Source organism: Rhinatrema bivittatum, chromosome 2, assembly GCF_901001135.1.
Source record: "Rhinatrema bivittatum chromosome 2, aRhiBiv1.1, whole genome shotgun sequence".
NCBI lineage: Eukaryota > Metazoa > Chordata > Amphibia > Gymnophiona > Rhinatrematidae > Rhinatrema > Rhinatrema bivittatum.
In genome coordinates, this window is record NC_042616.1 from 420,123,755 (window position 1) to 420,141,351 (window position 17,597).

Consider the following 17,597-nt stretch of genomic DNA (forward strand, 5'->3'; position numbering starts at 1 on the left):
AAAAGATAGGTGAGCTACCATAATTCTAATGAGTCACTCCATCTCCGGGATGCTGAGAGTTTCCTATCAGAAAAGCCTTCAGTTGCTCGGGCTCAAAGAAAACATAATTATTATTTTGGAATCTTACACAGCATTTACTAGGATATTTTAAGACAAATTGGGCCCCTAAACTAAGAACCCTTTCTCTCATTCCAAGGAATTCCTTCCTACGTTGCTGGGTTAACTTTACCACATCAGGGTATATCCAAATTTGAGCCCCATAAAAGGGGACTAATCTATTTCTTAAGAACAATTTCAAAATATAATTCCTATCAGATACAAATGCAAATGATATTAACATTGCCCTTCTCTCTTTTATTTCTGATTCTAGTGATATTTCCAATAATTCAGAAATGTTCATAGATGGAATATTTCTCTCCCCTTCAACCTCGGTTCCCGGACGGGGGAGGTAGTATGCCTTAGTGCAAACTGGTAACGCAGCTTCAGGAATTTTTAAGACTTCTTTCATATAGATTTTGAAAAGTTCCATCGGAGAAATCATTCTGACCACAGGGAAGTTTATAATCCTCAGATTCAAAATTCTTAGATTATTTTCAACCCGTTCCAATCTTTTTTCAATTATCAAGTCAGATCTTATGAAATTCTGTTGGAGGGATTCCATTTTTGTTATTCTTTCCTCATGGTTTTGTATTTTAATGTTAAATGTTCCAATTAAGTTGTTATTAGTTATTGTTTGACTTTTAACATCAGTAATTATCTGTGCTAAAGATTTCAAAGTTCCTTCGATAGCCTTTAAAGCATGCCACACATTCCCCAGCGTGATTTCCTCGGGCTGACCCAGGTTTATACTCACAACCTCAGGATCTGATCGGGTTTCTCTCTCTTCCCTTTCGATTGCCGAATGCAGCTTGTTACTTGCAGATGTTCTAGCAGTCTGGGCTTGACTCCCTCCTTCTGGGGGGCCCTCCACTGGCTCATATTGGAATTATCCACTTCGCAGACTGGGCTCTCCGTCCATTTGCATCCTGGGATCTCCCTGGCCACTCTCCAACTGAGCTCGATGTGATCTGCTCTGTACTCCACACGTAGCCTGGGTTGATTCGCCCTGAGCTGGATGCATCGGCCTGGATGGCTCGCCTGGACTCAGAGTAACATCAAGAGTCAGAGGGGACAGCGTTCGCTGCACCGGTGTCCCCCCAGCGACTAGTCCTTCTGGCGTTGCGGTAGCTCCCGCAAAGAAGCCTTCAATTCGCCGCTGGAAAGGGTCAAGAACAGGTGAGCTTGTCATTGCTCCCCGTACTTTTCCCTTTCTTTTTGTGTGGGGCATCTCGTTATAGGAAGCTTGATATTAGAAAGAAACAGCGCAGCGTCTCGAGCCTGCTTCAAACGCTCCCTATCTGGCAGCCATCTTGCCCCCCCTTTTTGGACCTTTTGAACAACAACTTAAAAAAAATGTAATGAATCAACTGGAAAGATGTAGAAACGTTTGCATATGCCATATTCACTGTTTTATTATTTTCAGTCTGTTAAAATCAGCAATAACTACCAGTAAATTTACAATATCTTACTGCAGTTTTTATCATGTAGAGATTATGTCAGTTTCTGTTCATATAAAGAGTCATTGAAATGTACAGTTAACAAGCTCAAACTTTTAAACTTGTGTGCCTGTGTTTTGTAACTTTTAAACCCAGAACTTTTAACCCTCTTAGTATTCCTTCTGTATACTCAAATCTTTCCTTCCCCAAACCTGTAATCATTGCCACAACAACCTCTATCTCAAGTTGACCCCCAAATGTCACCAACTCTTAATCACTGTTGTACCAGGACATTATTCATACATCCAACCCCACCCTCCACCAGCTCAAACTTTTAAACCATGCACAAGTATAAAATATTTAAAAAAAACAACAAAATAAAAACTAATTTATGCACCACCAGCACCAGACATAACATATTCCTGGAAGCAGTCCACTGGGGCAGTTATCAGCCTAAAAAAAAAACTCTATGCTCCAGTGCATAAAAACAAACAAAAAAAAAAAGAAACAATAACCTCACATTGCTAGTAAAAACAAAATGATGCCATAACCTAACAGCTGCCTAGTCTTCCCTCGTCTGTCCTAACCTGTTGAATCTGGACCTGGAGCTGCATTTCATTCCCATCAACATGCCTGTCTAATCTGGGTCAGATCCAAGCTACACCAGCAAGAGTAAAGAAGTCACTAGGTGGATCTATGATTGAAGCAACTCTCACTGGAGATAGCAGAGAATGACTTCTTGCAGGTGCAGCTTCTGAAGGCAAATTTATTTTTTGGGTATATACAAGAACATTATAAAATAACATTGTCCAATTTGAAACCCAACTAAACAAGTTTAAAAGAAAGGAAAATTAACAATTTTATGCTTTTATTATTTTATTGGTTTAATATTTATGGCTTCAGATGCTTTTCTCTTAATAACATTTCTTTTTGTAACTTCTTTTAAAATTTTACCTGTTTTATTATTATAATTGATTGTAATTTCTTTTATTGTTTATTTAATGTAATGTTAACCACTGTGAAGGCTATTCTGAGACAACGGTATATAAACGACAATAAACCTTAAACCTTAAAACCTTAAACAGTTGCACATGCTCTATTCCAACAAGAAAGCCTAAAACACTTTCAGATGAATTTTCAAAGGAGTTACACATGTAAATGTAACATTCTAGCACAGCAATTTTCAAAAGCCCCTTACCTGCATTAAGTACACTTAACAAGGGTAAAACCTATTGACAATTCAATGCCATATACTTTAGCAATTTTCAAAAGCGCATTTACACATATAAAATTCAGTTTTAAATGTGTAAATGCTTTTGAAAATCAGGCTCTTTGTCTTCCTGGCCTTATAGTAACCATTTCACCAGGCCTGTCTGCAGTTATTGCAGGGAAAAAAAAACCAAAAACTGCTTCTGGTACTTATTCACTGCCTGCTCAATCCTGGAGTATTGTGTTAAGTTCTGGAGACCGTATCTCCGAAGAGACAGAGACAAGATGGAGGCGGTCCAGAGAAGGGCGACCAAAAAGGTGGAAGGTCTTCATCAAATGATTTATGAGGAGAGATTGAAGAATCTAAATATGTACACCCTGGAGGAAAGGAGGAGCAGAGGTGATATGATACAGACCTTCAGATACTTGAAAGGTTTTAATGATCCAAAGACAACGACAAACCTTTTCCGTAGGAAAAAAATCAGCAGAACCAGGGGTCACGATTTCAAGCTCCAGGGAGGAAGATTCAGAACCAATGTCAGGAAGTATTTCTTCACGGAGAGGGTGGTGGATGCCTGGAATGCCCTTCCGGAGGAAGTGGTGAAGACAAGAACTGTGAAGGACTTCAAAGGGGCGTGGGATAAACACTGTGGATCCATAAAATCAAGAGGCCGTCAATAAAGAGTGGGTGGCTCGCCAGAATGACGGCTACTGCCTGGAGATAATACCCTTATTCAATAAACATACACATACAATAAACATACACTTTTGGCCAGCTTGGGGGGGCCTCCTGACCCCCCAAGCTGCCAAAAGTCCCTGGGGGTCCAGCGGGGGTCCAGGAGCGATCTCCTACGCTCCTGACGTCAGGGGACAAAAAACAAAATGGCGCCTGCGCTACCTTTGACCTGTCATATGACAAGGCAAAGGTAGCGCCGGCGCCATTTCTACAACGCACCCGGAGGTCCGAGAGTAAAAGATCACACCGGGACCCTTCCTCTGGACCCCAGGTAATTTAAGGCATTTTGGGGGGGTTCGGGAGGGTGGGGGATTTATTTTAAAGGGTCGGGGTGGGTTTTAGGGTTGTTTTAGTGTGCCGGTTTTCCCGCCCTCCCCCTTCCCCCGATTTACGATTTTTTGACGATAAATCAGGGGAATTGTTATTGTATCGCGGCTCTAACGATTTTTGACGATTTAAAATATATCGGACAATATTTTAAATCGTCAAAAAACGATTCACATCCCTAATAATTATAGTGTGAGGTCTGCCATTGGGAGTTGGAGAGAGAGCCAAGGCCTGATGAGCCTGATCGATTTTCTCTCACCCTCCTTTCATCTCCAGGTCATAAGCCTCCAGTATCATTTTGAAAAGAAGGCCACTGGGTCTATTCCTTCCTCTCCTGCAGGAACCCTCACCACTCTTATATTCTTGCATACTTCTCCATATCTGTTTTTTCATCATTGGCGCCAAACTTTGTTCCAAGACATCCACCTTTCTGCTGGCTCTGGTTAATGAAATCTCCAGTTCCTTACCCGGCCGGCCATTTCCGTTAATCCAGGTCACGTTTTCTTGCACAAACAGCAATTGCATCAATTTATAAACTACTACTTCAAGGATATACATTAGAGGTAAGTCTCCAAGCATTTATGTTAGATATGTCTCTCCAGAAAAGACTCAAATATTTGGAGAGTTTTCACTGTATTCAATGGTGTTCATGGAGTCGGCCATGTCCTCCTTTCAGGCCAGGCTCACCTTTTCAACCACAGCTTTTTTAATACTCCTCTGAACTTTAGCTGTTTGATCAGGCCACTTTGCAGACAATGACTTAGGAGGCTCTTTAGACATTTTGCTGCTTATTGATCAGCAAAGAGAACTGTAAACAGGATTTAGTATATTAAGTTGGGAGAGCTACACACTCTTGCTTCCTCCTGCTAGCAGCTCATCACATGATCAAGTACATTTCATCATATTAAATTTACAATATTAAATATGGTGAAATATGCTTGATTGATGGCACTATAAGATAGTCTGGCATTTATCCACAGAGGAGGAAGTGAATGGACAACAGTAGCACAATATGCACACATACTGCCCCTTCTCTCCACAGTTTGCTTTCCCTTTGCTTAGCTAGAGCAAGACCATCACTAAAACTAGAGGGGAGAGGTGTGGTCATGCCCATTCTGTTCTGTCTCTGTTGAAACTACCCACTAACATGTCGATTTTAAAAGCGTTGCACATGCAAAAATGCCCACATGTGCATATGTGGGCCGTGCGTGAGCAACCCGGATTTAAAAAGCCACAAAATACAAAATATGCACGTATGTACCCGTGTACGCATGAGGAATAAGGGGAGGAAAAGGGGCGGAGCCAAGACTAATGCACATAACTCCGAATTTTATAAACAAAATCCACATAACTTTACTGCTGGTCTGGATGAGAAGCAAGTCTCTAGATCTTAAGTTTTAGGGCTTATAGAATAGGGTGAGGGATTCCGGTCAACTGGGCAAGTGTGCAGGATGAAGAACCAGACAAACTAGTAGACTAATTGGAAAACTGAAAATGTGCCTCCTGTCAGCATGTTTTAAAATTTGCTGACATACGTGCATAAAAGCCGCCATGGTCCTATTGAAGACATGCACGCTAGCTATGCTCAAATAACTTCATAAAATTCAGAGCATTCTTATGTGTGCCTAGTGCATTTTAAAATATTCGTGCATAACTGCGTGCACAATTAAAAATTCTAGCATATTCTCACTCGCGCGCTGATATGCACATGTATGGGCACACGCGCTCATTTTAAAATCAACCTGTAAGATCCTAGTCATGAAGATATATTTTATGCTGTCAACACCTGTTCACTATTATAGAGGCTTCCGATTCCCTTAAATATCAGTATGCCTTTGCTACATTTACAGCCAACCAGGCTCCCAGATTCTTTCAAATTTTAAGTGCACCCTTGCCACAGCTATTGATTTGTACACCCGATAGCACCAAGTGTGTTACAATTCAAGAGAAATGTGCAGAGATTTTTGTAGAATTATAATTTAGATGTTACTTTTCTATTTACTGTGTTTGGAATTCCTGCTTCTAAATCTCACACTGTTTTCAATGCAGTGGAAACAGACCTTATGCTATGCTCGTCCAGGCTCAGTAGAAATACCACAATTGTAAGTGTGGTAAATTCCTGAAACAGCCAACCAGCAGAAGTGATAACCAAAACTGACAGAATTCAAGCATTCTTGGGACAGAAAGCAGTGGTAAGGACAGGGGAGAGGGGCTATGGGTTTTGGATTAGGTATGGAAAAAGCATATACCATAAGAATTGCCGTCAGGATCAGACCAAGAGTCCATTAAGTCCTGTAGCCTGTTTCCAACAGTAGCCAATCCAGATCACAAATGCATGGCAGGATCCCAGAATGGTAAAAGGCCTAAAGAGAGGCATGCCAAAATGGATTTTCATGAAATGGTGATACAGCTATATCAATTTCTCAGGAAAGGGTGGCAAGGTACACCAGCATGGAGCAGTGGTAGAGTTTTCACGGACTTCACTTTTTCGTGCCATCTTCTTGTTTTAAACACTGTAAAAAAAAAAAAATTCTTGCTCTCTCACACATCTGGCAGTTATAATGAATGCCTCCTTACTACAGCAATTGAAAATTATGGCACTCTATAATGTAGGATGCTGTCAAAAGAAACAATTGGGGCCATCCCGGTGCCAAGCAGAGGATCTAGTTCAATTTCTGATCCGTCTTCTGGTTCATGGAGTGGCAGGGACTGAGGATGTGGGGGAGAAAGTCCCAGTCATTATGCAATGGTGACAGCTGGTGGCTGGATTTAAGGCCCACAATTGCAGAGTTCCAGAAGGAGTCCTGGTGCATGGCTGCTTGCCAAGAACTATTGTTGCAATGGCTAGATCAGGTGAGTTGGGAGGAGATATAAAACCAAGGGGGAAAATACCCTCAGGAAGATGCAAATGAAGATTCAGGGTGCCAGATCCCAGCCCTGGTTCAATTGAGCTAGAAGCCCAAAGGAGCAAGAGAAACTGTGTCTCTCCCCCATCCTAAAAAAAAAACAACAAAAAAAAACATTAGCATGGACTTGTCTGATCTACCTTGATGGGTATGTGGTTTGTATGGAAATCTGAGGCAAGTGCTTTTCTGTAGGAACAGAGAGTGTAATATCTTGCTTCCTCATTGGAATTCACTGGCTTAGGTCCACAGTTTGCTCAGATTAAATGGTGTATGGGAGATAGAAACTGAGCCTAATATCTCACCACCAACAGAATATTAGAATCGGTGTGCACAAATATGAGGCTTTCGGTTCTCTGAAGATAAAGAACCTTGTGGCCAGTCAGGAAGCAGGAGCAGAAATTCACTATGAGCATAGTCCATACTGCGCAGACAAGCACCATCACTTTCAAATCAAAGCATTTCAAGATAGAAGGGCAACTTATAGGATCAAAAGCAGAGGTGAGATGACTGAAGATATTAGGAGAGGTAGGACTTTTAGGCACAGTGTATATAAATTGGTTAAACTGGAGGGGAGAATCTTATTTGATGAACAGCTCATCTTTCTGTTCACTCTCTTTCAATGATACTCCCACAAAACTCTTGCTATTACTTTGACTCTTTCCTCTGTTTGTCCTATCAAACACAATCCATTGTGAAATATTGCAAATTCTTGCTGTCCCTACATTTTCAAAATTCAATCTTCCCTCTTCCCTTTTTACTAAATCTTATTCATTCCCTCTCACTTCAGTTACCCCTCTGCCAACTGTTAACCAAACTGAACCTTAAACACTTTTTATACGCGGATGATGTCCAGATCGTCATCCCCCTCAAAGAATCCTGCCATCAAACGGTCCCTGCTCTCTTAGCTCATAGAGCATTTGTGCTATTGAGCATGTACAGGAATTCCCACGTGGGCATTTCCTCATGAACAACACAGTGATTCTTTTGTCCCAGCTTCAGCATGGATGTGTACCCTATCTCTCTGTTTTTCTTTAAGTAATATCTTATAGTATCTTTAATTTTTCAATTCTTACATTGCCCGCTGCTTCGGCAGTCCCCCAAACAGCACTTTTCATTGCTAAATTTAAAAAAAAAAAATTACTTCACAGAAACTGTCAGACATTAAGAAACCCACCATCAGCGGCTTTGCAGTCTGATTGTGTGGTAGGAAAATGTCCATTACTGATGGACATGATATTTGTTTATCAGTGCCTATGACCAAACTATGACCAGTCTAACTGCTACCACTGTGGCTGGATGTCTCCATGCTCTCAGAAGGCCAGAGCTTGGAAGACACAAACATAGAAACATGATGGCAGAAAAAAGTGTATGGCCCATCTAGTCTGCCCATCCGCCATTAATTTAACTTTATAATTTCCATCACTTCCTTAGATATCCAGAGTATTTATCCCATCCTTTCTTGAATTCAGATATTGTTTTTGTCTTCACCTCCTCTACTGGAAGGCTATTCCATGCATTCACCACCCTCTCTGTAAATAAATATTTCCTAAGATTACTTCTTAGTCTATCCTCTTTCATCCTCATCCTATGACACCCCCCCCCCCCCTCATTCTAGAGCTTCTTTTCCATTGAAAGATATTCACGTCCTGTGAATGGAAACCTCTGAGATATTTAAATTTATTTTATTTATTTATTTATTGTTTTTGTTATACCGAGTTTCATGATAGGCATCACATCAACCCGGTTTACAAATAACAAGGAGTGTAAAGCATAACGTAACGTAAAAAACAATATTTTCAATAAGAACCTTGAACTTTAAATACAGTGAATCAGAAAAAGGGAGAGGGAAAGTTACAAAAAACAAGGAAAATAAACTTGGGATGGAAGAATCTCTATCATATCTTCCCTTCCCTATCTCGACTTTCCTCTAAGGTGTACATGTGTAGATTTTTAAGATTATCCCCATAAGCTTTAGAACGAAGACCACTGACCATTTTAGTAGCCACCCTTTGGACAACTCCATCCTGTTAATACACAGTATTCCAAATGAGGTCTCACCAGAAACTATACAAGGGCAATATCTGCATAAGCCTCTGAAGAGCTACAGCTGATCCTCCTTCCAGAGAGGAGCTTATTCTGACTCACTGGGTGCTGATTTGAGCAGCAGCTCTTCAAGCAAGCCTTCCCCCTCACTGTAGGAGGCCTAGGGTCCCTCCACCTCATCAGGGTCTAGTAAACTAATAAAGCGCCATTCTCAGGCATTGACAAGCTCTTTTCATACACAACAGGGCTCAGAACATAGTAAGAAGTACCACTCCTTGGAATCAGTGGCACAACTAGTGCCAAAGAAGCACTGAGCCTTAGTGTCAACAAAGCAGGTTGTTGTATATAGCATCAGTTTCGTTGATGCACCATTCGCCAGTGCATCAAGCCTCAGTGCTGTCAATGTATTGAGCTTCTGCACTGTCAGCAAGCTTGTGAGCCCTTTGTTCTGCAGTGTAGTTGATGCAGTCTTGGTGGCAAACCCAAAAGGCCTACACTGACAGCTGGCAAATGTACTTTGTAGTGGAACAGTCTGGAGCTTCAACTCTACCACCTGCCTCCCCTGCAGGTTGAGCCCTTGGTTCTAGTGGCCGGCAGGACTTAGGCGATCCCCAGGGCGGTGAAGAGAACTGGAGACCAAAGGCCCACTGAGATCAGGACAGGCAGCAGATTAACTTAGAGACAGACCAAGGTCGAGTAAGGGGGCTAGCAAGAGTGATCAGGTCCAGGTGGCAGGCAATTGAGCCTTGAATCAAGGATTTTGCACTGTCGACACACTGGGCTTCTGTGCTACCGATGCAACTTTATGTTGAATCTGTTTATTGATAGCACTCAACAAATGAAATGCGAACAAAATACATATGGTACACATTTTTTTCTAACATCAAAAACGATCCTGGAATGTTATGAGTGGAGAAAGCTCAAAGAGACCTCATATTTAAATGCCAACAGGCTAAGCTAATATAAGCTTTTCATAGCATTCAATCACTTTTTAATCATTGGTCTCAATGGGCTGAAAGTAAAGGGCGCGAAAAGCTGCCCGTTTATGCACATTAAACCTGTAAGTACTAAGAAACCGGATTGCTCACACGTTTAAATCCGAGAATGTACTTATCTTGCTTGTAATCCGTCACTGAGCCATGAACAGATGTTTGACAAGAGTGGTGTACTCCGACGTTGCCCCGACACCGAGTGTTTCGGAGTAGACCTCCTGACACCGAGTGTTTCGGAGTAGACCTCCTTCTTCAGGGGGCCGGGTACCACTGAGACCGGCTCTGTTGATATCCGGAATACCTTAGCGTACTAAGGATAAAATAAAGCAAGAGATAATGTGCATAAAGGATACCACTCAAAATTTTTAAGAATGGCGCCGAGGACGGGGGAACACTTACTGTTGCAGAAATAATTGTTTGTGCAGCAGCATTGATAGCATTTCATTTTCGCTCTATAAATGTAACATAATGCAGTCTGTCAAAATTTAAGTTCCAAGCATAATTCTTGTATGTCAAGTAAATACCTGTTCTCCACATAATACTGACTTTGACAATGTTAGGCTGCAGGACAGCAAGCTTGGCCGTGAATCATCTATCGGCGGCGATAGTGCAAAAGAACGCTGACCTTTAAAGTGGCTGAAAAAGCGCCAATTCTATGTGTGTGTCCATAAATGGGTATATACGTCATGGGGGATACCATAAACGGGAAATGACGTGGGCAGGTGCCATATTGGATTTCTCTCTGTTGAAGGACTGCCCCAGAGCTCGCCGCAAAAGGGCATCTACGTCACTGGCGATGCCATATTGGAAAGGAAACCGGAAACATCAAATTGAAATCTCCGAAGTTCTCAATAAAAGATTCTCAAAAGGAGCGTGTATCCAAGGTTAAATGAGAGTGTACCACTCAATTTTCTCATTTAACCCGTGTGGTTCCACCGATTTAAGCCGATGAATCCATTGATGTTCCTTATAATTCAAAATGGAAATCCTATCCCCGCCTCTCCATGATGGAATCACTTGTTCGATGATAAGCCATATAAGTTGCTCAAAAGTGTGCTGATGTGTAGCACAATGTTGTACCACGGGGGCTTTAAGGTCCAAATTTTTCATGCGGCTCCGATGTTCCGTGAGACGGGTTCTGATTTTCCGTTTGGTTCTACCTACGTATACCTTTTGACATGGGCACACAAGACCATAGATAACAAAATCAGAATTGCAATGTACAGAGTATCTCCGTGTGATTCGCGTTTGGGTATTGGGATCTTGCCATGTGATCCCTGTTATAGCTTGAGCGCAAAAGCTGCAATGGCCACATTTTGTTTGACCCGGGGGTCCAGAAATACAATCACCCTCCTGGGTAGCACGGACCACCTGTTGTTTGATGTTGGTACCCCTACTATATGCAAACATGGGTAGTGAATTAAAGATCTGATGCGGACTGAGTACGTGCCAGTTTCGTTGAATGGATTGCCTGATTTGTTGAGTGAGATTGGTGTGTTCCAACACGCACGTGAGATCCGGAGCTTGTTTTTTACTCCTATATTGTAAGAGAGATTCTCGGGGAGAGTATTTGGCCCTCTTAAAGGCTCTTTTGATGACATTACTAGGGTAACCTCTCACGGAATCTATTACTCAAACTAGCGCATTGTTGCAAAAAGTCTTGTGGATCCGAGCATATTCTACGGATACGAAAGAACTGACCTACAGGTCAGGACCTGTGGACCCACAGATCAAAGCCTTTCAAACCCTGGTACTACAGGATGTCACTCGCATAGAGACACAACAGTGTCGTACCTTCTACAATTTATCTAAGGGTGAAAATCAAGCTTTAAAAAATCTCACACAAAATCAGGACATTATCATAAAACCCGCAGACAAGGGTGGCGCTGTAGTTGTTATGGATCACATTACATATCAACAGGAAATTCATAAACAACTTGCGGATCATAAATTCTATCGCAAACTTCCATCGGATCCCACTGTGGATCTTCATAGTCAAATTCAAGAGCTATTACAAATAGCCTCACAGGCTGGTTTTCTTACTTCAAAGGAATTAAGATATTTGAATGTAGAATTTCCCAGAACGCCGGTGATATATGGGGTACCCAAGGTACATAAAACCTTGGTTAACCCCCCCCTGCCGTCCGATTGTATCAGCAAACGGTTCATTGTTGGAACCTATAGCTAAATTTTTGGATCACTTCCTTCAACCCGCTGTCTGCACTTCGAAATCATATATTCAGGACACTTCTCATATGTTACGACAACTGAAAGACACAACAACCATTCCTGAAGAAGCACTACTAGTAAGCCTTGATGTGGAATCACTTTACACTAATATACCACAAGAGGAGGCGTTGATGTTGAGTAAAGACGTTATCAGTAATCGTATACATCCTCACCGCATCCCTACAGAATTTTTAGTGTCTTTACTAGAATTAGTCCTTTTCAATAATTATTTTTCTTATCAACGGGAATATTTTTTGCAGTTACATGGGGTGGCGATGGGGTCACCAGTAGCCCCTGATATCGCCAATCTATATGTCGCCAAATTCGAAGAAACAACGATATATACTTCCCCTTTTTTCAAATTTATCACGAAGTGGTCCAGATACATCGATGACATATTTTTTATCTGGCATGGTTCTGCTACTCTACTTTTTGAATTCCACACATGGTTAAACTCAGTCAATCCTCATCTTAAATTTTCTATGACGTTTGACAAAGAACAATTATCCTTCTTGGACATCATAATTAGCAAGAACTCTGGCACCATTCGAACATCCTTATTTAGAAAACCTACGGACAGAAATAATTTTTTGAAATTTGAGAGTCATCATCCCCGCAGGTTTAAGGAGGGCCTCCCTGTAGGTCAGTTCTTTCGTATCCGTAGAATATGCTCGGATCCACAAGACTTTTTGCAACAATGCGCTAGTTTGAGTAATAGATTCCGTGAGAGAGGTTACCCTAGTAATGTCATCAAAAGAGCCTTTAAGAGGGCCAAATACTCTCCCCGAGAATCTCTCTTACAATATAGGAGTAAAAAACAAGCTCCGGATCTCACGTGCGTGTTGGAACACACCAATCTCACTCAACAAATCAGGCAATCCATTCAACGAAACTGGCACGTACTCAGTCCGCATCAGATCTTTAATTCACTACCCATGTTTGCATATAGTAGGGGTACCAACATCAAACAACAGGTGGTCCGTGCTACCCAGGAGGGTGATTGTATTTCTGGACCCCCGGGTCAAACAAAATGTGGCCATTGCAGCTTTTGCGCTCAAGCTATAACAGGGATCACATGGCAAGATCCCAATACCCAAACGCGAATCACACGGAGATACTCTGTACATTGCAATTCTGATTTTGTTATCTATGGTCTTGTGTGCCCATGTCAAAAGGTATACGTAGGTAGAACCAAACGGAAAATCAGAACCCGTCTCACGGAACATCGGAGCCGCATGAAAAATTTGGACCTTAAAGCCCCCGTGGTACAACATTGTGCTACACATCAGCACACTTTTGAGCAACTTAAGTGGCTTATCATTGAACAAGTGATTCCATCATGGAGAGGCGGGGATAGGATTTCCATTTTGAATTATAAGGAACATCAATGGATTCATCGGCTTAAATCGGTGGAACCACACGGGTTAAATGAGAAAATTGAGTGGTACACTCTCATTTAACCTTGGATACACGCTCCTTTTGAGAATCTTTTATTGAGAACTTCGGAGATTTCAATTTGATGTTTCCGGTTTCCTTTCCAATATGGCATCGCCAGTGACGTAGATGCCCTTTTGCGGCGAGCTCTGGGGCAGTCCTTCAACAGAGAGAAATCCAATATGGCACCTGCCCACGTCATTTCCCGTTTATGGTATCCCCCATGACGTATATACCCATTTATGGACACACACATAGAATTGGCGCTTTTTCAGCCACTTTAAAGGTCAGCGTTCTTTCGCACTATCGCCGCCGATAGATGATTCACGGCCAAGCTTGCTGTCCTGCAGCCTAACATTGTCAAAGTCAGTATTATGTGGAGAACAGGTATTTACTTGACATACAAGAATTATGCTTGGAACTTAAATTTTGACAGACTGCATTATGTTACATTTATAGAGCGAAAATGAAATGCTATCAATGCTGCTGCACAAACAATTATTTCTGCAACAGTAAGTGTTCCCCCGTCCTCCGGCGCCATTCTTAAAAATTTTGAGTGGTATCCTTTATGCACATTATCTCTTGCTTTATTTTATCCTTAGTACGCTAAGGTATTCCGGATATCAACAGAGCCGGTCTCAGTGGTACCCGGCCCCCTGAAGAAGGAGGTCTACTCCGAAACACTCGGTGTCAGGAGGTCTACTCCGAAACACTCGGTGTCGGGGCAACATCGGAGTACACCACTCTTGTCAAACATCTGTTCATGGCTCAGTGATGGATTACAAGCAAGATAAGTACATTCTCGGATTTAAACGTGTGAGCAATCCGGTTTCTTAGTACTTACAGGTTTAATGTGCATAAACGGGCAGCTTTTCGCGCCCTTTACTTTCAGCCCATTGAGACCAATGATTAAAAAGTGATTGAATGCTATGAAAAGCTTATATTAGCTTAGCCTGTTGGCATTTAAATATGAGGTCTCTTTGAGCTTTCTCCACTCATAACATTCCAGGATCGTTTTTGATGTTAGTTATTACTAGTTATTTCCTGTGTTTGTGGATCTTTTGATTTTTTGTATTGATACACATTTTTTTCTCGCATGCAGCACATGTGCACATTGAAGAAAATTAAACAAACTCACCTATGTCTTCCCCAATCCCCTCCCCCCTCCCCTTGCTGCTGAGAAGAATCAACCAAAAGAAAACATCTCCAGGCTTAATGAGGAATAGTGTTCAATATATGGTTTCGAGCTCTGTGAGGTAAGGACATTATATATGGCATCCAATGTCCAAAGTCTGCTTTTTTAATGTGAAAGGATGGAGAATACTGACTTATCAACAATTCCATAGTCATCATATTATGAATACTGTTCTTCCACTGAACCAATGAAGGCACAGCCGGCTGTCTCCAAACTCTCAGAATGGCTGATGCAGTTAAAAGAGACACTTTGTTTAACTAAGCTTTCTGTATCTCTTTGCAGTGAATGTTGCAGGAAATATCCCAAATAGAGCCAGCAATGGGGAATGAGGAATATGGAGGTCAAGTACCGAACCGGCATATCGGTACACCTTTTTCCAGAAGGACTGAATGTGCCCACATTGCCATAAAGAATGTCCTAGATGAACTGTGTCCTATTGACAGTTCATGCAGATGTCACTATGAGTGAACTTAGCTAGCCGTGCCTGGTATTGTGAGATATACAATCTGTATAGGAGTTTGTATCTTTTTTCTCTCATGAGTACATTAAATGTGATTTTGCAGGTATCATTAAAACTCTTAATAAAGGCTGACAATGGAAATTGAGTCTGCAATTCCTGGTTCCATTTATCCCATGAAGTTTCTAAGGACCAATTATTGAACTTTATGGCAAGGGCCTTATAAATGAAGGAAATTGAGTGTCTGCTTGGTTTGATGTGGAGGAACCAATCTAGTAAAGATTTCCAGCGAGAGTCGAGCATGGCCTCCACTTCTAGGGTATGCTTTTAGGGGCGGGCTTGGTAATAAAAAAAGAGATCTGCGCCAAAATCGCACGGGCATTCATTCCGGCGGGGGCCGTACGTTCTTCCAGGCAGAGGGAACCGGAGGCCGTTTCGCCGCCCGCTCCCTCTGCCTGGATGGATGCCCGTGCGAAATCGGGAGGAAGGGAGAAGGGACTGCCGTAGCAGGCCTGAGCCTTGCTACTTTTTCGTTTTGTTTTTTTTTTTTGCTTCGGGAGGAGGGGACCGGACGGGGCTGCAGGAGACCGGGCTGGACCAGAGACCGGACGGGACCAGGGCAGGTAAGCAATGTTTTTTACACTACACTAACTCCTACTAGGGGGAGGCGGTAAACTAGCACGTTAAGGCCGCGGCAAAACAGCGGGTTACTGAGGAGATAATATCAGCGCCTGTTACAGTATCGGAGGGGAATAGCTAATTCCTTCATTATACAGCTTTTTCGTTCATTTACATGCTGGGTGCGGAAAGGGTTATGCGTCTGTTTTAGGAAGCGCTAGGGACGCGTGAAACTGGAGACTGTATCGCTGAATCGCCTTACTCGTCTGTATTGTGCACTCCCAGCACGTTACAGACGGGGAATCTTTAACTGCACGTTACTGTATCGACCTGAATGTCTCTCAGACAATTTTAATATCTGTGTGTAACATTTGTTCAAAAGATTGCTTTTGTGCTGCATTTTGTGTATTTTGGATATTAGCCAGTGGCAAGCGCAACTCTCCTAGCTGTGCTTGAACCAAAGATATCTAATTTTTTGGTTGCTAGTTAACCTCTTAAGTTCTGCATTCCTTTGATTTAAAATCTGTATTGCCTCATCATTCACGTGACAGTGATACATTAACAAAACAAGCTTATTTGAAAATCTTGGTAATAATCCCTGAAAATCATGAAAGTCCACACTTGATTTTCCAGGTAACAAGAGCTTGAAATGCAACTGAACTGATTTCAAATACCATTTTAGAATCAAGTATAAAAAACTATGCTCTCACTAGAACACCAAATTGTATGGCAGAGTTTCAGATTTAATTGGATAAAAAATTTCTTAATTTTAGAGTCTCACAGAAAAAAACATTTCACTTTGAATACATAAACAGCGCAGCTCACTGCTTCAATGGCAGGGGGATGAAGAAAAGAGGATTCATATTACGACAACCAACAATGACTAAATTGCACAGGCTGGGTAAACAAATTAGCATGGGAGTAGCTTGCTTATTGCGGAGGTGTTATGCTCAGGCTTGTGGACCCTTGGCCGACAAGAGGATGGTATACCTTTCGGAGGGTCCGTAGGGTCTCTTGTCGGGTGGCGAGGCAGAACAGGAGGCGGGAGCAGCTGACCCTTGGCACTGGAGGCTGAGACGAATACGGAGGCGGTGAAGAGACGAGATGAGGCACTGAGTCTTCACCACTGGTGGTCTGCGGTCCCCCCGGGAGGAGCCCATAGGGACCCGACCGCTGGGACTTAGGTGGACCTAGGGAGGTCAGAGCAATGGTGCAAAGGCCAACAGGAGCTTCACCCTGGAAGCCCGCGGTCCCCCCAGGAGGAGCCCATAGGGACCCGGGCCGCTGGGACTTAGGTGGGCCCTTGGAGACGGAGTCTTGAAGGAATCCTAGGTCGAGTGCCAGAGGGTCGTCGCTCACCAGTCCGAAGTCGTGCACCAGAGAATCACCGCTTGCCAATCCGAAGTCAGGAACCAGAGAATCACCGTAAGCCAATCCGAAGTCAGGAACCAGAGAATCACCAAGACGTAACAGGAGCAAGCAGCAGGAACTCACTGAGGCAAGCAGACTCAAACAACACTCGCAAGAGACGTTGCCAAGTCAAGGAATGAGCAGAGGAAGCCTCCCTATATACTTCCTCTGCTCTGGATCATTGGACGCAGGTGAGTCTAGTTAAAGGGACCAGGTCCCTTTAAATGCAAATGAGTTGCCGGCGGCCATCTTGGATCCCATGGCGGCGGCCAATTTGAATCTCCCCGGTGCAGGAGAGACACCGCTGGGGGAAGCAGGACGGCTTCCCCTGCAACGGGCAGCACGGGCCGAGTCGGAGCCCTCCCCCGGGGCTCTCATGGCGCTGTGAGTCAGGTAGGGGGACGCGGTTGTGGGGCGCCACGGCCACGAAGCACAACAGGAGGTTACTACTCCAAACCAATTAGGCTTGATACTTCACTTTTATGCAGCTCCAGCACTGCTCTCTA

General features: G+C 42.8%; 1 long non-coding RNA gene across 1 annotated transcript; it reads left to right on the forward strand.

The window, feature by feature from the left end:
• Nucleotides 1-640: 640 nt before the first annotated feature.
• On the forward strand, nucleotides 641-15,192 carry LOC115084847. The gene is made up of 3 exons (XR_003854659.1): nucleotides 641-1,275; nucleotides 14,514-14,667; nucleotides 14,889-15,192. It is a non-coding gene; the product is annotated as an uncharacterized LOC115084847 (long non-coding RNA).
• Nucleotides 15,193-17,597: the final 2,405 nt, after the last annotated feature.